Here is an 18924-nt window from a genome sequence, read left to right on the forward strand (position 1 = left end):
CTCCAGCACTGTCCCCTCCTCCTCTGTTCTTGACCCTTTAGATTTTCATGTAATTTTACAATGGGTATTTCAATTTCAGAATCACTCTTAAAAATCCATACCCACATATGTGCTTGAATTTTGGTGAGAATTACACTGAAACTAGAGATCAGTTTGTAGGAGCGCCTGAGTGGCTCAGTTGGTTAAGCTCTGACGCCGGACTTTGGCTCCGGTCATGATCTCGCGGTTCATGAGACAGAGCCTCCTGTCGGGCTCAGTGCTGACAGCATGGAGCCTGCTTGGGATTCTCTCTCTCTCTGCCCCTCTCCTGTTCGTGCTCCCTCTTACCCCCATCTCTCAAAATAAATGAATACACTTAAAGAAAACAACAAAAAATCTCTTTAGACATCAATTTGAGGACAATTGACTCCTTAATACTAAGTCAGCCAAGCAACGAAGGAATGTAACATTCTTTACTGTTTTAATTAGAATTGTTAAATTTCATTTTCTGGTTGTTTTTTGCTAGTAGTTAGAAATATAATTGAATTTTGTTTGACTTCATACCTAGCAACCTAGCTAATTTTGCTTTTTCAGTTATGAATTGTGCTGGATTTTAAGAAGATGTTTTATCAGCATCTTTTGAGACACTTAAGGCTTTTCTCTCTTACTCTGTTAATGGATTGAATTACATCAGTTTATTTTCAACTATTGAACTAACCTTGCACCTCTAAGCTAAGCCCAACTTTGTGTTATCGTCTTTGGGTTTCCTTGCACTTGGTTTGCTATGTGAGCATGTACGTGCTTAGGATCTTTGAGAGAAATGGGCCTGTAATTTTCCTACTTAAAATCCTGATGAGATGTTGGTATTTTGATTGTGCTGGCCTCATAAAAAGAGGGACATGTTCCCTCTTTTACCGGTCTCTGGTTGAGCTCAGGAAGATTGTTATTTCTTCCTTATATGCTTAGAGGAATTCACTTGTAAAACCATTGGGCCTCGAGATTGCTAGTGACACAGTTTGCGATGATATATTTAATATCTTTAGTGGAAATCAGACTGTCACATGCTCTACTGACTGAAACAGCCGGGCACCTTTGTTTTCTAATCCAGTCTGATAATCTCTTGTCTTTTAATTGGAGTATATGGTCAGTTGGCATTTAGTGCAAATACACTACCTACTACTATTTTATTTCTATACTTGTCTTGCCCATTCTGTATTCTGTGTCTTTCAACTCCTGGATTAATGGAGTAGTTTATTTTATTTTATTTTATTTTTTTAAAATATTTTTTATTTATTTCTAGGAGAGAGAGAGAGAGAGAGACAGCGTGAGCAGGGGAGGGTCAGAGAGAGAGGGAGATACAGACTCTGAAATAGGCTCCAGGCTCCAAGCTGGCAGACAGCATAGAGCCCGACGCGGGGCTCGAACCCACGAACCGCGAGATCATGACCCAAGCGAAAGTCGGACGCTTAACTGACTAAGCCACCCAGGCGCCCCTAATGGAGTATTTTAAATGATTCTTTCCCTCATTTATTAATTTCTTAGTTTTACCTTTTATTGGTTTCCCTAGAGATTGCCTCATGTGTCCTTGGTAAATCTGTGTTTTGCCAATTCTGATTTACCTGACTTCTACCTTTTTGTCATTGTTGTTATGTTTTTAGTTCTACATATAACTAAAACTTCAGAAACTACTGTCCCTCCTCATGTAGGCCGACTCCTACGTTTACATTTTCTCTTATTCTTCACATTCACATACTTCCCTTTGGTACCGTTTTCATTTTGACTTAAAAATTCCTTTTACTATTTCACATTGTCTGCTAGTGATGAACCGCTTTTATTTGTCTGCAAATATATTTATTTTGAGGTCATAAAATTTTTTAAAAGTTGAGTTATATGCATGCATAACTTAGTGGATTTTTACATTTGCATGGATTCATGTGGCCGTTACGCAGACCAAGATAGGTGTGCATTGCCTCCCCTGTGTGAATACGTACCTCCGTATTGACTGTCTCATTGGCTTTATCACTGTAAACTGATTTTGCCTCTTTTTGAATTTTATATTAATGGAATTTTAATATATCCTTTTTGTGTCTTATTTTGCTCAAGATTATGCCTGTGTTACTCATTTTTGTTTGTATTGGTTCATAGTACTCCTTTGTATAAATATGCCACAGGTTATTTATTCATACTGTTGGTGCGAACTCAAGTTGTTTATGGTTTATGGCCATGTCAGTGATGTTGTTATGAACATTCTTGTACATGGCTTTTGGGAGACGAGACACTAATTTGTGTTGGATATAAACTGAGGAGTGGAATTGCTGGGTCACTGGGTAGCCATATTCAGCTTCAGTAATTAGTGCCAAATAATTTCCCGGGTGGTTACCCATTTATCATTTTTACCAATACATCCACCAACAATGTGTGAAGGTCCCAATTGCTTTACAGCCTCACCAGTACTTGGTAATTTTTTTTTAACTTTAGCCATGTTTTGGTGGATGGATAGTAATACTGAATTATGATTTTGTTTTACATTTTCTGATAATTCTTTGAGCCCATTTTCATATTACTTTATATAACTTAGTTGTTGTTTTTTTTCCATGAAGTGCACATTCTGGTGTTGGGGAATTAGGATTGGTTGGGGGATTGGGAGCAGGTTGTTGGATTTACTGGTATATATTCTAGATTTAAGTCCTTTGTTGGAGATCATGTATATGTGTGTATTAAATAAAATATCTCTTCCTTCCTGTGGCTTGGCTTTTCCTGCTCCATATGGATCTTTTATTGAAGAGAAGTTCTTAGATTTAGTGAGGACCAGTTAATTAAACTTTTCTTTATTGATCAGATCCTTTTCGTGTTTTTTTCCTAACCTCAAGGTCATATAGACATTTTCTTGTGGCATCTTCTATATTCTTTAAAAGTATATTTTATATTTCAGTCTCTGATCCAATTGGTATCAATTATTTTGTATTTCTTGAGGTAGAGGTCAAGGTTCATTTTATTCTTTGTGGGTTTTATACATTTATTTATGAGAGTTTGATGTTTGTGAATGAACTTTATATAGAATTCTATTTTCTAACTTTGTTGCTAGAATAGAAATACAATTGATTTTTGTATATTCTCATCTTGTATATAAGGAGGATCTTGACGTTAGTTTATTAATTCTAGTTTATATGTAAGTTTTTTGAATTTCTCATAATCATATTTCTAAATAATGACAGCTTTTTCTTTATTTCTCCCCAATCCTTGTGCCTTTTATTTCTTTTTCTTGTATTATTGCAGTGGAAAGTACCTTCCATAAAATGTTGAATTCAAGTGGTGACAATAGAATTTTTATCTGGTTTGTGATTTCAGGGGAAAGTGTTCACTATTTTACTATTGAGTTTGAAGTTTGCTACAGCTTTTTTGTTTGTATTGTTACTCTTTTTCAGCTTAAGGAAGTTGTCCTTACAGTCCTAGACTGCTGAGAGTGTTTGCCACGCACAGGAGTTAACTTTATCGAGAGCATTTTCTATATGTGTTTTGATGTTATGATTTAACTTCTTTATTTGGTTACTGTGGGGATTATATTGGTTAGTTTTTAAATGTGCCAATATTGCATTACTGTATAAGTCCAGTTGTTCCTGATGTGTCATTTTAATATACAGAGTTGGGTTTTGTTTAGCAGTTTTTTGTTTTATATGCATGACAAAGATTGGCCTTTAGTTTATGTAGCCTGTTAATTTTGGAATGACATATTTAGTTCATAAGACAATTTGGGAAGTGTGCTTGCTTTTTCAGTTTTTTGAAAGAGTTTGTAGAGGTTTAGTATTATTTCTTTGAAAACTAGTGAAGCCATTTAGACTAGGAGTGTAATTTTTTTTTTGTTTTGGTTGTCTAGCTCTTCTGAGGTAAACTTTATATATGTTGAAGTACACAAATTGCATATACATATAATGCTGTGAGTTTTGATAGATAGATTCACCTTTATTGAAGATACAGAATAATTCTATCTTCCTAGCAAGCTCTCTTTCCTGTCAGTTTCCCATAACTTCCAGTGGCAACCACTGTTCTACATTTTAACTGTGGATTGGTTTTGGGTTTTTGAAAATTTCATGTATGTGGAATCATACCCTAGGTACCTTTTGGTATACAAATTCTTTTGCGCAGAATATGTCTATGAGAGTCATCCTTGTGATTGAATGTATCAATATTCCCATTTTATTGCTGATTAGCATACTGTTTTATTAATATACTACAATTGATCCATTCTTCTGTTGATGAGCATTTGGGCTGTTTATAGTACAAGAAATACTTGTACAAGTATTTATGGAAATATGTTCGTCTTTTCTTTGGACAAATACCTACTACTGGAACTGCCCTGTTAATGGTAGGTGCAGGTTTAAATTTAAAAGAAACAGGCACATTTTTTCTAATGAGGTTATACCAGTTCACATTCCTACCACGTTCCATGGCTCCCACCAGTACTTTTCTGTTGTTAGTCTAGTGGGTGTGTAATAGTATCTCATGGTCTTAACTTGCATTATTACGTGGATTTGTGTTATCTATCAACATAATGTGTTTTTGTGGCTTATTCACCATTCTTTTATCTTCTTGGTGAAGTATGTGTTGAGACATTTTGCTCATTTTTAAAAATTGAGGTATTTGTATTGTCATTGAGTTGTAGGAGTTCATTAATTTTTTAATGTTTGTTTATTTTTGAGAGAGAGAGAGACAGAGCACAAGTTGGGGAGGGGCAGAGAGAGAGGCAGACACAGAATCAGAAGCAGGCTCCAGGCTTCAGGCTGTCAGGAGAGAGCCTGACACTAGGCTCAAACCCACAGGATCATGACCTGAGCTAAAGTCAGTCACTTAACCTGACTGAGCCACCCAGGTGCCCCTTATATTTTATATTTATAAAAGTCCTTTGTCAGATACATGTTTTGTCAATATTTTCCCACAGGCTGTGTGGCTTGCCTATTGATTTTCTGAAAATTTTCCTGTAAGAAGTTTTAAATTTTGATGATATAATTGTGAACTGTTTTTCTCCTCTGGTTATTATTTTCTACATTCTTTCTAAGAAATTGTTCATATCCAGGTTGCAAAGATATTTCTCTTTTTTCCCAAAAGCTTTATAACTTTAGCTCTTACGATGTGTAGATTGGTGATTTATTTCGAATGACTTCACGTCACGTGAGATAAGGATTGAGGTTCATTTATTTCCTGCCCATAGCCAGTTGTTTCTGTACCGTTTAGTGCAAAGTCCGTTTTCCCTGTATTGAGTTACTTCAGCACCTTTGTCTGAATATCAGTTGACCATATAAGTCTTGAACTTTTTCTGCTCTTCCTATTCTGTCTCATTGATCTGTTTGTCCCTGTGCCAGTGTCCTGCTATCTTGATTTTGATGCCTCTACCTCTATACTATAAAGTCGAGAGCATGTAGTGAAGTCTGAGGGTAAGTCCTTCTACCTTGTTCTGTTTCAGAATTGTTTCAGCTCTTCTTGGATTGTTGCAGTACTGCGTGCATTTCAGTCTGTGTCCGATTCCATACGTGCCCACTCATCACTGAAAATGAGTTCACGTTCGATTATAGATCAGTTTTGGGAGGACTGCATATTAATAATGTTGAGTCTACTAGTTCATAAACAAGATATTTCTCTTGCTTTTTTTAAAGGTGTCTTTTACTTCTTCTCAAGATCATCTTATTTAGTGTACAGGTTTTTTCATACTTTGTGAAATTTATTCCTAAGTATATTGTCTTTTTGATGCTAGGGTAGAGGATACTGGAAATTTTTGTGTTTAGATAGAATGCTGCTAATATGTAGATAGAGCACTGGTTTTTGTATCTGACATGATTTCCTAAATTCACTTACTATTTTTTAAGTAGTTTTTTAAATTGTTGTTTTCTTAGATTTTCTTTGTAAACAATCACATTGTCTGAGACTAGGGACAATTTCCTTTTTACTTTCCAGACTTTATAACTTCTGTTTCTTTATCCTGACTTACTGCACTAGTTTGGGTCCCTAGGAAAATTCTGAATAGGTGTCATGGGAGTTGGCATCCTTACCTTCTTTCTGAGCTTTAGGAGAAAGGACTCAGTGTTTCACTACTGAGTATGGTGTTAATGGTAGGGGTTTGTGGAGGTGCCTTTTATCTGATCGAAGATACTGTCTTCTGTTCCTAGTTTGCTGAGAATTTAAAAAATTTAATGACCAATAGGTGTGGAATTTTGTCGTATGCTTTCTTCGCATCTATTGAAATGATCATATAGATTTGCCCTTTTCTTCTGTTAATACAGTAAGTCACTCTGATTGACATTTTAAAAACAGACTAATTTTTTGAGCAGTTGTAGGTTTGTAGCAGAGTTGAGTGGAAAGTCTGGGGGTTCCCGTGCACCCTGCCCTGACGTGTGCACAGCCTCGCCCGCTGGCAGCATCTGCACGCTAGTGATGCACCTGTTTGGAGCCTGTGAATCTGCAGTGACACCTCATCACCCAAGGTCCACGTTTACCTTAGGGTTCGCTCTTGGTGTTGCACACTGTCTGGGTTTGAACAAATGTGTAAAGACACATATCTACTGTATCGTATCACACCTATCACACGAATCGTTTCACCGCCTTCAAAATGCTCCAGGCTGTGTATCATCCTCCCTCCAGGAATCCTCTGTCACTGATCTTGTCACTGTCTGTTCAGTCTGGCCTCTTCCAGAATGTCCTGTAGCTGGAATTATACAGGATGTAGCCTTTTCAGATTGCCTTCTTCCACGGTCAGTTAAGTTCCCTTCATGTCTTCTAATGGCTTCTGATCACTCATTTCTTTTTAGTGCTGAATGACACCCCATCGTCCGAATGTGCCACTGTTTTTATTTATCCACTTACCTACTGAAAGACATCTTCGTTGTGTCCGGCTTTGGGCAATTAGAAATCGAGCTGCCACAAACACCCACATGCAGGTTGTTGTATGGACATAAATTTTCACTTCTTTTGGGCAGATACCAAAGAGCATGATGGCTGAATTGAAGGATAAGAGTGTTATTAAAGTTTTCTAAGAAACTGCCAAAAGGTCTTTCAGAGTGGCCAGTACCGTATTGCATTTTGAGCAGGAATGAATGAGAGTTCCCGTAGCTCCATACCCTTAGCAGCATTTGGGGTGTTCAGGGTTTTAGATTTTGGTCATTCTAGCACGTGTGTAGTGGTGTCTCATAGTTGTTTTTAACTTGCAGTTCCCAGGGTGGTGGGGGGCATCTTTCCATGGGCTTGTTTGTGTATCTTCCTGGGGGAGATGTCTGGGAGGATCTTTGGCCCATTTTTCTAACGGGTTTGGTTTGTCTTCTTAATATTGAACTTTAAGAGTTCTCTGTTTATTTTGGATCCCAGTCCTTTATCAAGTGTGTCTTTTGCAATAATTTCTCCCAGATTTGTCTGCTCATTCTCATGACAGTGGCTGTCACAGAGCAGAATTGTTAAATTCTGGTGAAGTCTAACTTACCAATTATTTCTTTCATGGATTATGCCTTTGGTATATGATTGATTTTTCAAATACTAAACTAATCTCTGGGATAAATTCCAGTTGGTCATGACTTACTGTCCTTTGAGATAATTGTTCTATTCAATAGTTCCTTAGTATTTTCTTAGCTATTTCCATATCTATAATTCACAGAGCATGTATCTTTTTTATAATGTCAGTGTCAAGTTTTGACGTTAATATTTTGCTGGACTTAAAAAATGAATTGGGGGAGGTTTTTTTTTAATATTTGGTGTAAATTTGGAATTTTCCCCCCTTAAATGTTTGATAGAATTTACCAGTGAAACCATCTGGAATTTTTTTTTTTTGTGTGGGGAATATAATCCAATTAGTTTCTTGGTGATTACAAAGCTATTCAGTTTTCTGCTATATCTTGTGTCAACTTCAGCAGATTTTGTTTTTCATGGCAGTCATGTTTAGAGGTTTTTCAGTGTTACTAATTTTGAACAAAGCTGCATTAGATTTATGAATTGTCTATATTTTATCACTTTTTAACTTTAATTTTTTTTACCTTTGTTATTTCTTTCCTAATACTTCCTTTGGGTTAAATTTGCTCATCTTTTTTTCTGGTTTCTCAAGGTAGAACCTTAGATCTTTGATTCTTTTCCATTCTAATATAAACATTAAAACTATAATTTCCTTCTGCACAGGACTAGGTGCTTTCCATGTATCTTGATGTATATTTTAATTATTCATATCAAAATACTATTTATCTTTGATAACTTCTTTGAGTTATTAAATATAGCATTTACTTTTTATAATTTGGGGGCTGTATGAACAATCTTATTGATATCCAAGTTATTTTATTAGGGTCAGACATCATACTCTAAGTTTTCAGTACGTGTTGGGTTTAATAAAATTCATTTTATGGTCAAAATATCTTTATGAACACTTCATGTGCACACAAAAATAGTTTTTATTCTACATTTGTTGCATGTAGTCTTTTATACACGTCCAATCAAGAGAATTGATGCTGTCAATAAAATCTTCCATAATATGGTGAGTTTTGTTTAGTTCTTTTGAGAGATGGGTGTTAGAATCTTCAAATATAATTGTGGGTATGTCTGTTCCTCCTCTTCATGCATCTTGAAACTCTTAAAAGGGGTGCACGGTTTCTCCATGTTTATGTGTTTTCGATACATTAACCCTTTTATCATTATGGAATGTTCCCCTTTGTAACGTAATCGTTTCGGGTCTGGGGGTGTGGTTCCTCCGACGGTAATGTAGCTTTCTTAAGGCTTGAACGTTTTCTTTCTGCATCTGTATATAAAGTGAATCTCTTCTGGACCGTATAGAGTCCGGTTTTGCACTTTTTACACATTCAGCTGATTTCTGCACTTAGGCTTTTTAGACTGTGGGGCAGTAGACTTTTTCTGTGGACTGCCAGACAGTGAACATTTCAGATTGCACAGTCCGTGTGGTCCGGTACCCTGCTCTGTCACTGTCATGCGAGCACAGCCCTAGGCAGTTTGTACCTGAACGGATTTGACCCTATTCACATAAACCTGTGTTTATAAAACAGGTATTGGAATGTAGTTGACCTCGAGGCCATGGTTGGTTGAAGCCTGGTTTAGACCATTTGAATGAATATTTATAAGTATGTTCTAGAAGTATGTCATTTTTTTTGTTTTCTGTTTGCCTTTTCCTTGTTCCTCTCTTGCTCTCACCCTCCTTTTTTGGGGTTCCTTGAATATTTTTTAAAGTTCTCTTTTGAACTCTCTGTGGACTCCTTTGCCAGACATCTTTACATTATTTTCATAGTGTTTTTTCTTGAGTACAGGTCTTTTTCCCACTCAAAGAATTTAGCATCTTTTAAGAAGTATCGCAGAGTTCTTATTCATTACAGAAACATCTGTGTCAGTTTTCTTGGTGATAATTTTGCTCTCTTTCTTCTACCTTTCCGCTACCACATAAACCAGAAAGCAGAATCACCTAAATCACCCATAACTAGAGTCAAACACAAATGAATTGGAATGACCCAGACACACGTATAGTGTTTGCCAAAAAGCCCTTATCACTTGGGCATAAGAATTGAAAAGGACGAGTTTTAGAACATCAGTTTGCGAATATATTATTATAGATCTAAAAAATATATCTAAAAGCTCCAAGATAATGCTGAAAGCTACTATAAATTAAAGGGTTAATTCAAAAATAATTACACATCTACACAAATCATGAGCCTTTATATGTATAACCAACCACAGTTGGAAAATAATGGAAGAGAAAAATACGATTGCCACATCATAAAAATGTTCATTATTTATAAGTTAACAGATTAAATAATTCCAATACATATACTAATTACTAGACTGATTCTTTAATTTATACAAGAAAATAATTAAGAATCAACAGAAAACAGGATCTCCTAGGTGGCTCAGTCAGTTAAGCATCCGACTCTTGATTTCAACCCAGGTCTGTGATCTCACGGTTCATAGGATTGAGCCCCGCAGTGGTTTCCGTGCTGACGGCACAGAGCCTGTTTGGGATTCTCTCTCTCCTTCTCTCTGCCCCTCCCCTGCTTGCGTGCTCTTTCTCTCTCAAAATAAATTTAAAAAAAAAACTAAACTAAACAGAAAAACTCCTGAAAATTGGAGCAGTGACAGACCTCCTGTATATTAAAAATGTTATGAAGCCTCAGGAAATAGCATGTGAAGTCCAGAAATAGGCTCAAACCTACACAGTAAGTTACTACTTGCTAACGGCAACGTCTCCAGTTAGAGTCCTGAATGCATGTCTGGAGACCACAGGACAGCCGACTGGAAGGGACTCATGTTCTAGATGAGGACAGACGACAAGTGGATCAAATGTTCAAGTGTAAAAGATAAGACACATACGGCCCAAGTGTCCACAGTAGGTTGAATAAATGACGGTTTATCCACACCCTGGCACCCCGCAGCCACAGTAAAGAGTGGCCACTGCCCTGCGCGGAGGGCTCTAGGAGGTGCTGTAAGTGACTAAAACAGGACGCAGGATCATAGATAAGGGATGCTATTTTTTTGTTAAAAACAATTTTTTTCGTTAAAATATTAAGATCCATACTTGTATTATCATAAAGTAGCATTTTACAGGGACGCCAGGGACACTCACTGTAGCAGGAGTGACACCCAAGTGGAATCATTTGTGTTTTGATTTGCGAGGCCACTACCTATGTAGTGAATAATGAGTCCATTTTGAACTTACTACCTGTTTAAAGAGTCATTACAAAGTCTGCCAGGTTGGGGTGAATGACTGTCAGTTCTGTGAGTAACGTGAGGAAGAAGTAATTCTACATCTAAACTTCCCCAAATGTCCGAAAAAGAGGGATCACCGCCCAACTCATGAGGCTAGAGTAACCTTGTTTTGAAGCTGACAAGATGCAGAGTTGGTGGAGGCTACACAGGAAAGAATGCGGATGGTTTGATTGCGTCACAGAAGTCAGGATAACGGTGTGTAGTGGGGGCAGGCGACGCGTGGGTAGTGTTTCTTGATCTTGGTTTTAGGTATACGTCGTTCACTTTAGATTGTGTTGGACTCTTCTGTTTTGTTTTCCTTATATATGTGAGAACCGGTTATACATGTNGTTTCTTGATCTTGGTTTTAGGTATACGTCGTTCACTTTATGATTGTGTTGGACTCTTCTGTTTTGTTTTCCTTATATATGTGAGAACCGGTTATACATGTTCTAAAATCCCTTTTAAAAGAAGCTATAATAATCGTGGAATATGTGTTCATCTAACAAATTAGCTTTAAAATATATACCGTAACGACTGATAAAATTTGCATAAGGGAATCCAGAAGCTTGCAGTAGTTTAAAATAGAGCTTTTAACTCCCTTCTCAGAAATTGACAGGTCAAGACTAGAAGTCTTGATTTTTTGAAGGTGGAACTTTTTAGTTGCATATTTATTCCATTCTGTGCTAAAAGCAGTTGGTAGAGTAAAGCAGTGAGATTTAAACAAACTGGCTTCTCCCAGACTAGTTTCACGAGGGGATTAGAGGCAGTCAAATCTGTATCCAGTGGGTACCCACCTACTTTTGTTTTGTTCAAGCGCTTTTGTTGGGACTTACGTTCCGCAGCTAGCGCAGCAGTTCTCGCCGCTGTCGGAATTGTTCACTCACGTGACCAGGTTCATCGCAAATGAACCTTCTGTTTAAAAAACCTCCGACATGCACAGAAAAGAAGAGAGGGTATCCACAGTGGAGGGGTCAACAGATGTAGAGACTCCCGGACAAAGTGTCTTTCCTTATTTATTTTTTTACTTTTTAATTTTTTTAAAATTTTTTACTTATTTTTGGGGTGGGAGGGAGAGAGAGAGAGCATATGTGCACATGTGAGTAGGGGAGGGGCAGAGAGAGAGGGGGAGAGACACAGAATCAGAAGCAGGCTCCAGGCTCCGACCTGTCAGCGCAGAGCCCAGTGCGGGGCTTGGACCCATGAACTGTGAGATCATGACCTGAGCTGCAGTCAAACACTTAACAGTCACCCCCGACCTTTCCTCATTTAAAGGGCTGTCGTCTTTCCTCTTATTTCAAATCTAGAAAGTAACTGTGTAGTAAGAGGTACTGAATATATGTAGGAATTGAAATCACTGTCAGGAATTTCCTTTCCATCCCTTTGGAAAACCTGGAGTCACACCCTGCAGGTGCCTCAGTTTTGCTCCCTGGAGAGGCCCCCGGGGAGAATTTGGACATTGGTTGTGGTGGGATCTGGAGCACAGGCACTAGTCTGCGCACAGGTCCTTATTAGGAAGCTGAAAGGGCTGGCTGCCCGGCCCGCGTGAGGATCCATCCCCGGCAGAGGCCGCATGGAGCCAGGATCTGTCTGGAGTTTTCCCTAGGTAAGGGCGCTCTGTTGAACTCAGGAAAGATCATCTTCAATAGTGCACGCAGGGCGTGGCCTGGTCCAGTCTCTCAGGTCTCCGAAGCACACCAGCCTCCATCTGAACTCTTCAGTCTTACCTGAACTGAAAGAGTAAAAGGAGCTCCTAGGCCATGCTCTCCTTACCCCGGTCTTATAACAACCCAAAACCAAACAGCAAAACCAGGCCCCGGCAGGCCACCGCATTTTTGTGGTACTAATCAGTCCCCGAGATTCCTGCCACAGTCGCTGATTGATTTCACAGCGGCCTTTGCTCAGAGAATTTGAAGAGCAGCTGCCATTCCCCGCCTCCCAGATGTCGGGGAGTGACCCCAGTGGGGGTGGCTTTCTCTGCTCCCCAGTCCAGGATGTCGTTGGCATGGCCTCCCTTTATTTTGCTGGTGACCAGTTGAACTCCAGATCTGGCTGGCGCGTGTCCTTGTGCACGGGGCGGGCTCCCTCTGCTGGGCCCTTCTCGTAAACACCAGTGGCCGTGACTGCTCCCTCCGGGGAAGTAGTGTAGCGGGGCTCACAGAGCTCGCTGCAACTTGGGAGTGTCTCCATCTCCCTCCGCTGGTGACTGAGATAGTGCTCACATGGGGGGCGGGGGTGGAGGTCTGTAGCCCACATGGGTGTTATACCGAAGCCATCAGAGACCAGGCCTTTCTTGGTACAAGAGTCCCAGGCTCCAGAAGGAAGGCCCCGGGCGGTCATCCCCAGACTGCACAGCAGAGGACCAGTTTTCGGGGGGGAGGGGCATCTGTCTCCACGTTGGCATTCTTGTGAGTGTGGATGCCCACCTGGTGACATCTGTCTCCACGTTGGCATTCTTGTGAGTGTGGATGCCCACCTGGTGACATCTGTCTCCACGTTGGCATTCTTGTGAGTGTGGATGCCCACCTGGTGAGAAAGGTTTTTCGTGGTCCAGCCAACCAGGAAGGGACACAGGAATTCTGTTGATGACGTCTGTGGTGTTGAGATAGTTTGGCCGCCATTTCTGGGTATCGCAGGGTTTTAGACAGACTTGTTTCCTTAGCTGACCTCACTCTCCGACGCAGCCCCAGTCTGTTAGCGGATGTCCCTGTCATGGAGGCCGAACAGTTCCCCAGCAGGGGTGCAGAACGGGTCTGCTTCAGTAGGAAGCACCACCGGCCATAAAAGGATGGCTGGGACCACCAGGCTGTGGGATCCGGATTCTGGATTCGCTGAGGCCGTGGAGACCCCGCACCTGCAGTTATTGCGTCCGGTCCTGGGACTGCTTCCCATCAGCCCACGTCCACCTTTATTGCCACTGGGACGAGATGCAAAATATTTTAGTGACATGTTTATCATGAACCTAACAGATACATAAAGAATTCCATATCCAACAGAGAATACACATTCTTTTCCAGCACATACAGATCATTCTTAAACTTTACCATGTTCTAGACGAGAAGGAGTGCCTCAGTAACTTCCAGAAAATGTCAGTGTTCTACAGACCAGTATCTCTGACTTTAATGAAATAGAATGAGAAATTAATATCAGCTAAAAGTGACCCATATATTTGTGTACTTAAAAGTATAGATCATAAGGGAAATTACAAAATAAGTGGATATGAATGGGTGCTGCATTTCAAAACTTGTGAAAAATTTAGATTTATAGCTTATAATACATTTACCAGGAAACAGGAAACTGCTGTGGGCTGAATTGTGGCTCTCTCCCCCAGCCCTCAAAAGCCCTCAAAAGCATTCATATGTGGAAATCCCCACCTCCAGGACCTCAGAATATGACTGTCTGGAAATCGAGGAGTCTTTATGGAGGTAATTTCATTAAAATGAGGCCATTAGTGTGGGCCCCACTGTAGCTGCGCAGCTCTCCTTATAAGAAGGGGAAGTCTGGACAGAGCCCTGGGCAGAGGGAAGATGATGTGAAGATACAGGGGCGAGGCGGCCATGTCAAGCCAAGGAGCAAGGTTTGGACTAGATCCTTCATGACACTGGGAAGTAACCGCCCCTGTCACCTTGATCTTGGACTTCTCATTCTCCAGAGCTGTAAGAGAAAATACGTTTCTGTTGTTTAAGCTACTCAGTCTGTGATACCTTGTTAAGGCAACCTGAGCAAACTAATACCATAATCAATCAGCCAAATTTTAATTCAGGAAGTTGGAAAAAGAATCACAGAGTAAACAGGAAGGAAAGAAACAATAAAAGGCTGGAAATCTGTTAAGTAGAGAGTAGTAGTATCACACCCCCAAACTGGTTCNCCAGTCTGTGATACCTTGTTAAGGCAAGGTAATTAGCAAACTAATACCATAATCAATCAGCCAAATTTTAATTCAGGAAGTTGGAAAAAGAATCACAGAGTAAACAGGAAGGAAAGAAACAATAAAAGGCTGGAAATCTGTTAAGTAGAGAGTAGTAGTATCACACCCCCAAACTGGTTCTTTAAAAAAAGTTAACATACTTAAAAATTGTTGGATCATGGCTCATGATTGTTTCACTTTTAGATAAAAGCATTAAGGGCCGCCTGGGTGGCTCAGTTGGATGTCTGATTCTTGGTTTCAGCTCGGGTCATGGTCCCATGTCTGGGCTCTGGGCTGACAGTGAAAAGCCTGCTTGGGATTCTCTCTCTCTGTCTCTCTCTCTCTCCCCCTCTCTCAGTAAATAAGTCAACCTAAAAAAAGGCATTAAGTTAATACATACGTGTTATAAAAACTCAAAATAATAAAGGGAATGTCTTTAATTTGATGAAGGACATGTGCTAAAACCTAAAGCAAACTTCAAATGGAACACGTTCAGGTGCATGCCACTTAGGATCAGGGGAGTAAGACAACTGTGGTCAGCACTGCTACCGCTCTTCATGTTACTGGGGTTCCTGGCCAGGACGTTAAGAAAAGAAATGAGGTAACAGGATTGGAAGGGAAGAGATTTAATCTCTATCTATAGATCACCTACAGTTAAAAATCTACAGAACCAGTAGGCAAAATATATGTATTAATAAGATAATGTACTATTTCTCAAATAAAAGCTCATTTTACAAAGAAAAGAATTCCTCTGTACTCAAAATCATCAGCTAGAAAGGGGCGCCTGGGTGGCTCAGTCATTTGAGCGTCTGACTTTTGATTTTGGCTCAGGTCACAACCTCACATTTTAGGAGTTCAAGCCCTGCATTGGGCTATGTGCTGATGGTGCAGAGCCTGCTTGGGGTTTTCTCCCTGTCCTTCAGCCCTTCTCCCTTGCTCATGTTCTCTCTCTCTCTCTCTCTCTCAAAAAAAAAAAAAATCAGCTAGAAGAAATGATGGTATAAGATACCATTTACAATAATAAAAACAAATATCTAGGATATAACAATGGCCAAGGTTTACATGGAGAACATTTACAACCCTTTTACAGAGTATGATAAAAAGGCCTGAAAAACAGACTATGTTCAGACATGGTATAACATATTTGTAAATATGTCCATTCTCTCTAGACCAATCTATAAACTCTATGAAATGCCAACCACAATCCTGTAGAATGTTTTGAGGAATTTGACACACTGCATAATCCATACGGAACTTCTGATTCTGATTGTGACCCACATATATCACCACCTCTGCTGCTGAGAACAACTGGACAATTTGATTAGACTGTAAATGTATCTGCAAGTGTAGAGCTATAAAATCAGTAAGGACACAGGGGCGGTGATGAGTCAGAGAAGTAGGTTCGTTGAGCTATGAATCCCTAGCATTTAGCTCCGACCTTTCAGTCGGAGGCAGAGAAGTTAAAGAAAACTTTGAGAAACCTCTCAGTAGGGCAAACAGAAATCAGAGATTAGGTCTCAGTAAAGACGAGGACTCTGTTAATTTTCTAGGTATTTAATTGGGGTTCCTTAAAGGTTACACCCCTTAGATGGAAGGACAAACGGAAATGGGCCAGCCCCTCTAAGACGGAAACTCTGTTGTAACGACTCCTGGGTTGTGTTAAGGGGATCTGACCCTAGGGTAGAAAGAAAACGTACAGTGGTTTAAATTAAAACTCAATAGTTTTCGTAGCAACCACAGAAAACTGAAGAGAGGATTAGTGGACTGGAAACCAGGTCAGTAGAAAATATCTGGGGTGAGGTATGGAAAGGAAAAAAAAAAGGACAGAAAATTAAAAAATAAATTAGGATTCCTATTAGACACAGTGAAAAACTTAACATGTATGTATTCATAGTTCCAGAAGGAGACGAGAGAGAAAATGGGACAGAAACAGTATCTGAAGAGATAATTTTTGAGAGCTTTTCAAAACTATATCTCAGAACAGAAATCTATACGTAGATTCAAGAATTCCTCCGACTCCATGATGGGATAAATACTTCTCAGCACACAGTACACCCAGGCATATATAATAGTTAAACTAAGGAAAACCAAAGATAAAGAGAAGTTTTTCATAACAGTTAGCAGAAGGAGGACATGTGATTTCCAAAAAGCAGTGAGACAGTTCACAAGGGAAATGATAGAAGTGGAAGGTAATGGAAATGTTAAAACTGCTCAAAGAAGCAAACTTGTCAACCTGTGATTCCATACCCAACAAGAATATTTATTTTTAGATGAATGCAAAACTATAAAATGTTGAGAGCAATTAAAGAAGACCTAGACAAATCGAAGATCTGTACTCACAGGTTGGAAGACGTCTAATTGTTAAGATGACATTTCTCCCCGAATTGGTGTACAGCTTCAGTGTAATTCCTGTACAAACCCAAGCCACCTTTTGCGTAGAAATTGACAGATTGATTTTATGGGGCACCTGCGGGGGCATCTGCGGGGGGAGCTCAGTCAGTTGAGCATGTGACTTCAACTCAGGTCGTGATCTCACGGTTGGTGAGTTGGAGCCCTGTGTCGGGCTCTGTACTGACAGTGTGGAGCCTGCTTGGATCCTCTGTCCCCCTCTCTCTCTGCTCCTCCCTCCATCATGCTCCCTCTCTCAGAAATAAACCTTTAAAAAAAAAAAGAGGAGATTGACAGGTTTATTTTAAATTTATGTAGAAATGCACAGGGCCCAGAATAATCAAAACGATTTTGGAAAGGAACAACGTGGGAGGACTCGCACTTCTGATTTTAGTACTGGTAATCAAGGCAGTGTGGTCCTGGCTTCCGGATCCCATACGGATCAATGGAATATAATTCAAAGCCCAGAAATAAACGTATACATCTACGGTCAGTTGATTCCTTCCTTCCTCTCCTTCCTTTTTTTTTTTTTTTTTAAACTTTTATTTATTAAGTAATCTCTACCCCCAAGGTGGGGCTTGAACTCACGACCTCAAAATCACGAGTCACACACTCTGTTGACCAAGCCAGCCAGGCGCCCTTGGTCAGTTGATTTTTGACAGGGGTACCAAGAACATTCAAGGGTATTAAAAAAAAAAAAGTCTTTTCAACAAATGTTACAGGAGTCCCTGGAGATGCACAAGCAAAAGAATGAACCTGGACCTTACCTGACACAATCTGTAAAATGAACTCAAAATCGATCAGAGACTTAGACTAGACCGAAGACTCAAAACTCTGTAACTCCTAGAAGGAAACATACATATAGATTTTAGTGACCTTGGGTTGGGCAATGGTTTCTTAAGCATACACCAAAACCACAAGCTCCACAGAAAAGATAGATAAATTAGATTTCGTCAAAATAAAAAATGTTGTGCTTCTAAAAAATGCTACTGGGAAAGTGAAAAGCCAGTCCACAGAATGGGAGAAAATCTGATACAGGTCTAGTATAAAGAACGTTTACAACTCAGCAGTAAAAATGCAAATAACCTAACTAAAAATTGTCAAATGATTTCAATAGACGTTTCTCCAAGGAAGATAAATGAATGACCAGTAAGTGAGTGAAAAGATGCCCCACATTGTTAGTTGCTTGGGAAACACAAGTCAAAACTGCAGCGATCTACCACTTCTCGCCCACCAACATGGCTGTGATTAGAAAGACCGTAACAGGTGTTGGTGAGGATGTGGAGACATTGGAAGTCTTGTATGTTGCTGGTGGGAATGTAAAATGTGCACCTGCTTTAGAAAACATGCATTCAGGGGTGCCTGGGTGGCTCAGTCAGTTACGTGACTGACTCTGGATTTCAGCTCAGGTCATGATCTCACGGTTCATGAGTTCGAGCCCCGCATCGGGCTCTGACAGTGCAGAGCCTGCCTGGGATCCTCTCTCTCCCACTCTCTGCCCCTTCCTGGCTGGCTCTCTCTCTCTCTCTCTCAAAATAAACATTAAAAAAGTTAAAAACACCCATTCAATCCAGCAATTCTATTCCTAGATACACACCCAAGAGGTCAGAATGCAAACACACCCACAAAACCCTGTATGTGAACGTGCATAGGAGCCTTAGTCAGAAGAGCCCAAACATGGGAGCCCAAATGTCTGTCAGCTAATGGGTGATACACATATCCACCCAATGGGCTATTATTCAGCCACAGGGACTGGAATACTGGTAGCAGCTACTACGGGAGTGAACTTTGAAATCACGCTGAGTAAAACTAATGAGATGCAAACAGCCCCATATTATATGATTCCATTTGTGTGAAATACCCAGAATAGGCAAATCCATAGAGACTGAAAGTAGGTTAATGGCTGTCAGGGGCTGATAGGAGGGGGGTGGGGCATGCTTGCT

The 18924-nt window shown here is 39.9% G+C and overlaps 1 protein-coding gene across 1 annotated transcript in view; it reads left to right on the plus strand.

Moving 5' to 3' along the window:
* The window catches only part of CDC42BPA (CDC42 binding protein kinase alpha), a 285304-nt gene that overhangs the window by 64172 nt on the left and 202208 nt on the right, over positions 1 to 18924 (plus strand). The window lies entirely within an intron of this gene.

This window comes from Crocuta crocuta, unplaced genomic scaffold (assembly GCF_008692635.1).
Source record: "Crocuta crocuta isolate KB4526 unplaced genomic scaffold, BGI_CrCroc_1.0 scaffold322, whole genome shotgun sequence".
In the NCBI taxonomy this organism is placed as follows: Eukaryota; Metazoa; Chordata; class Mammalia; order Carnivora; family Hyaenidae; genus Crocuta; species Crocuta crocuta.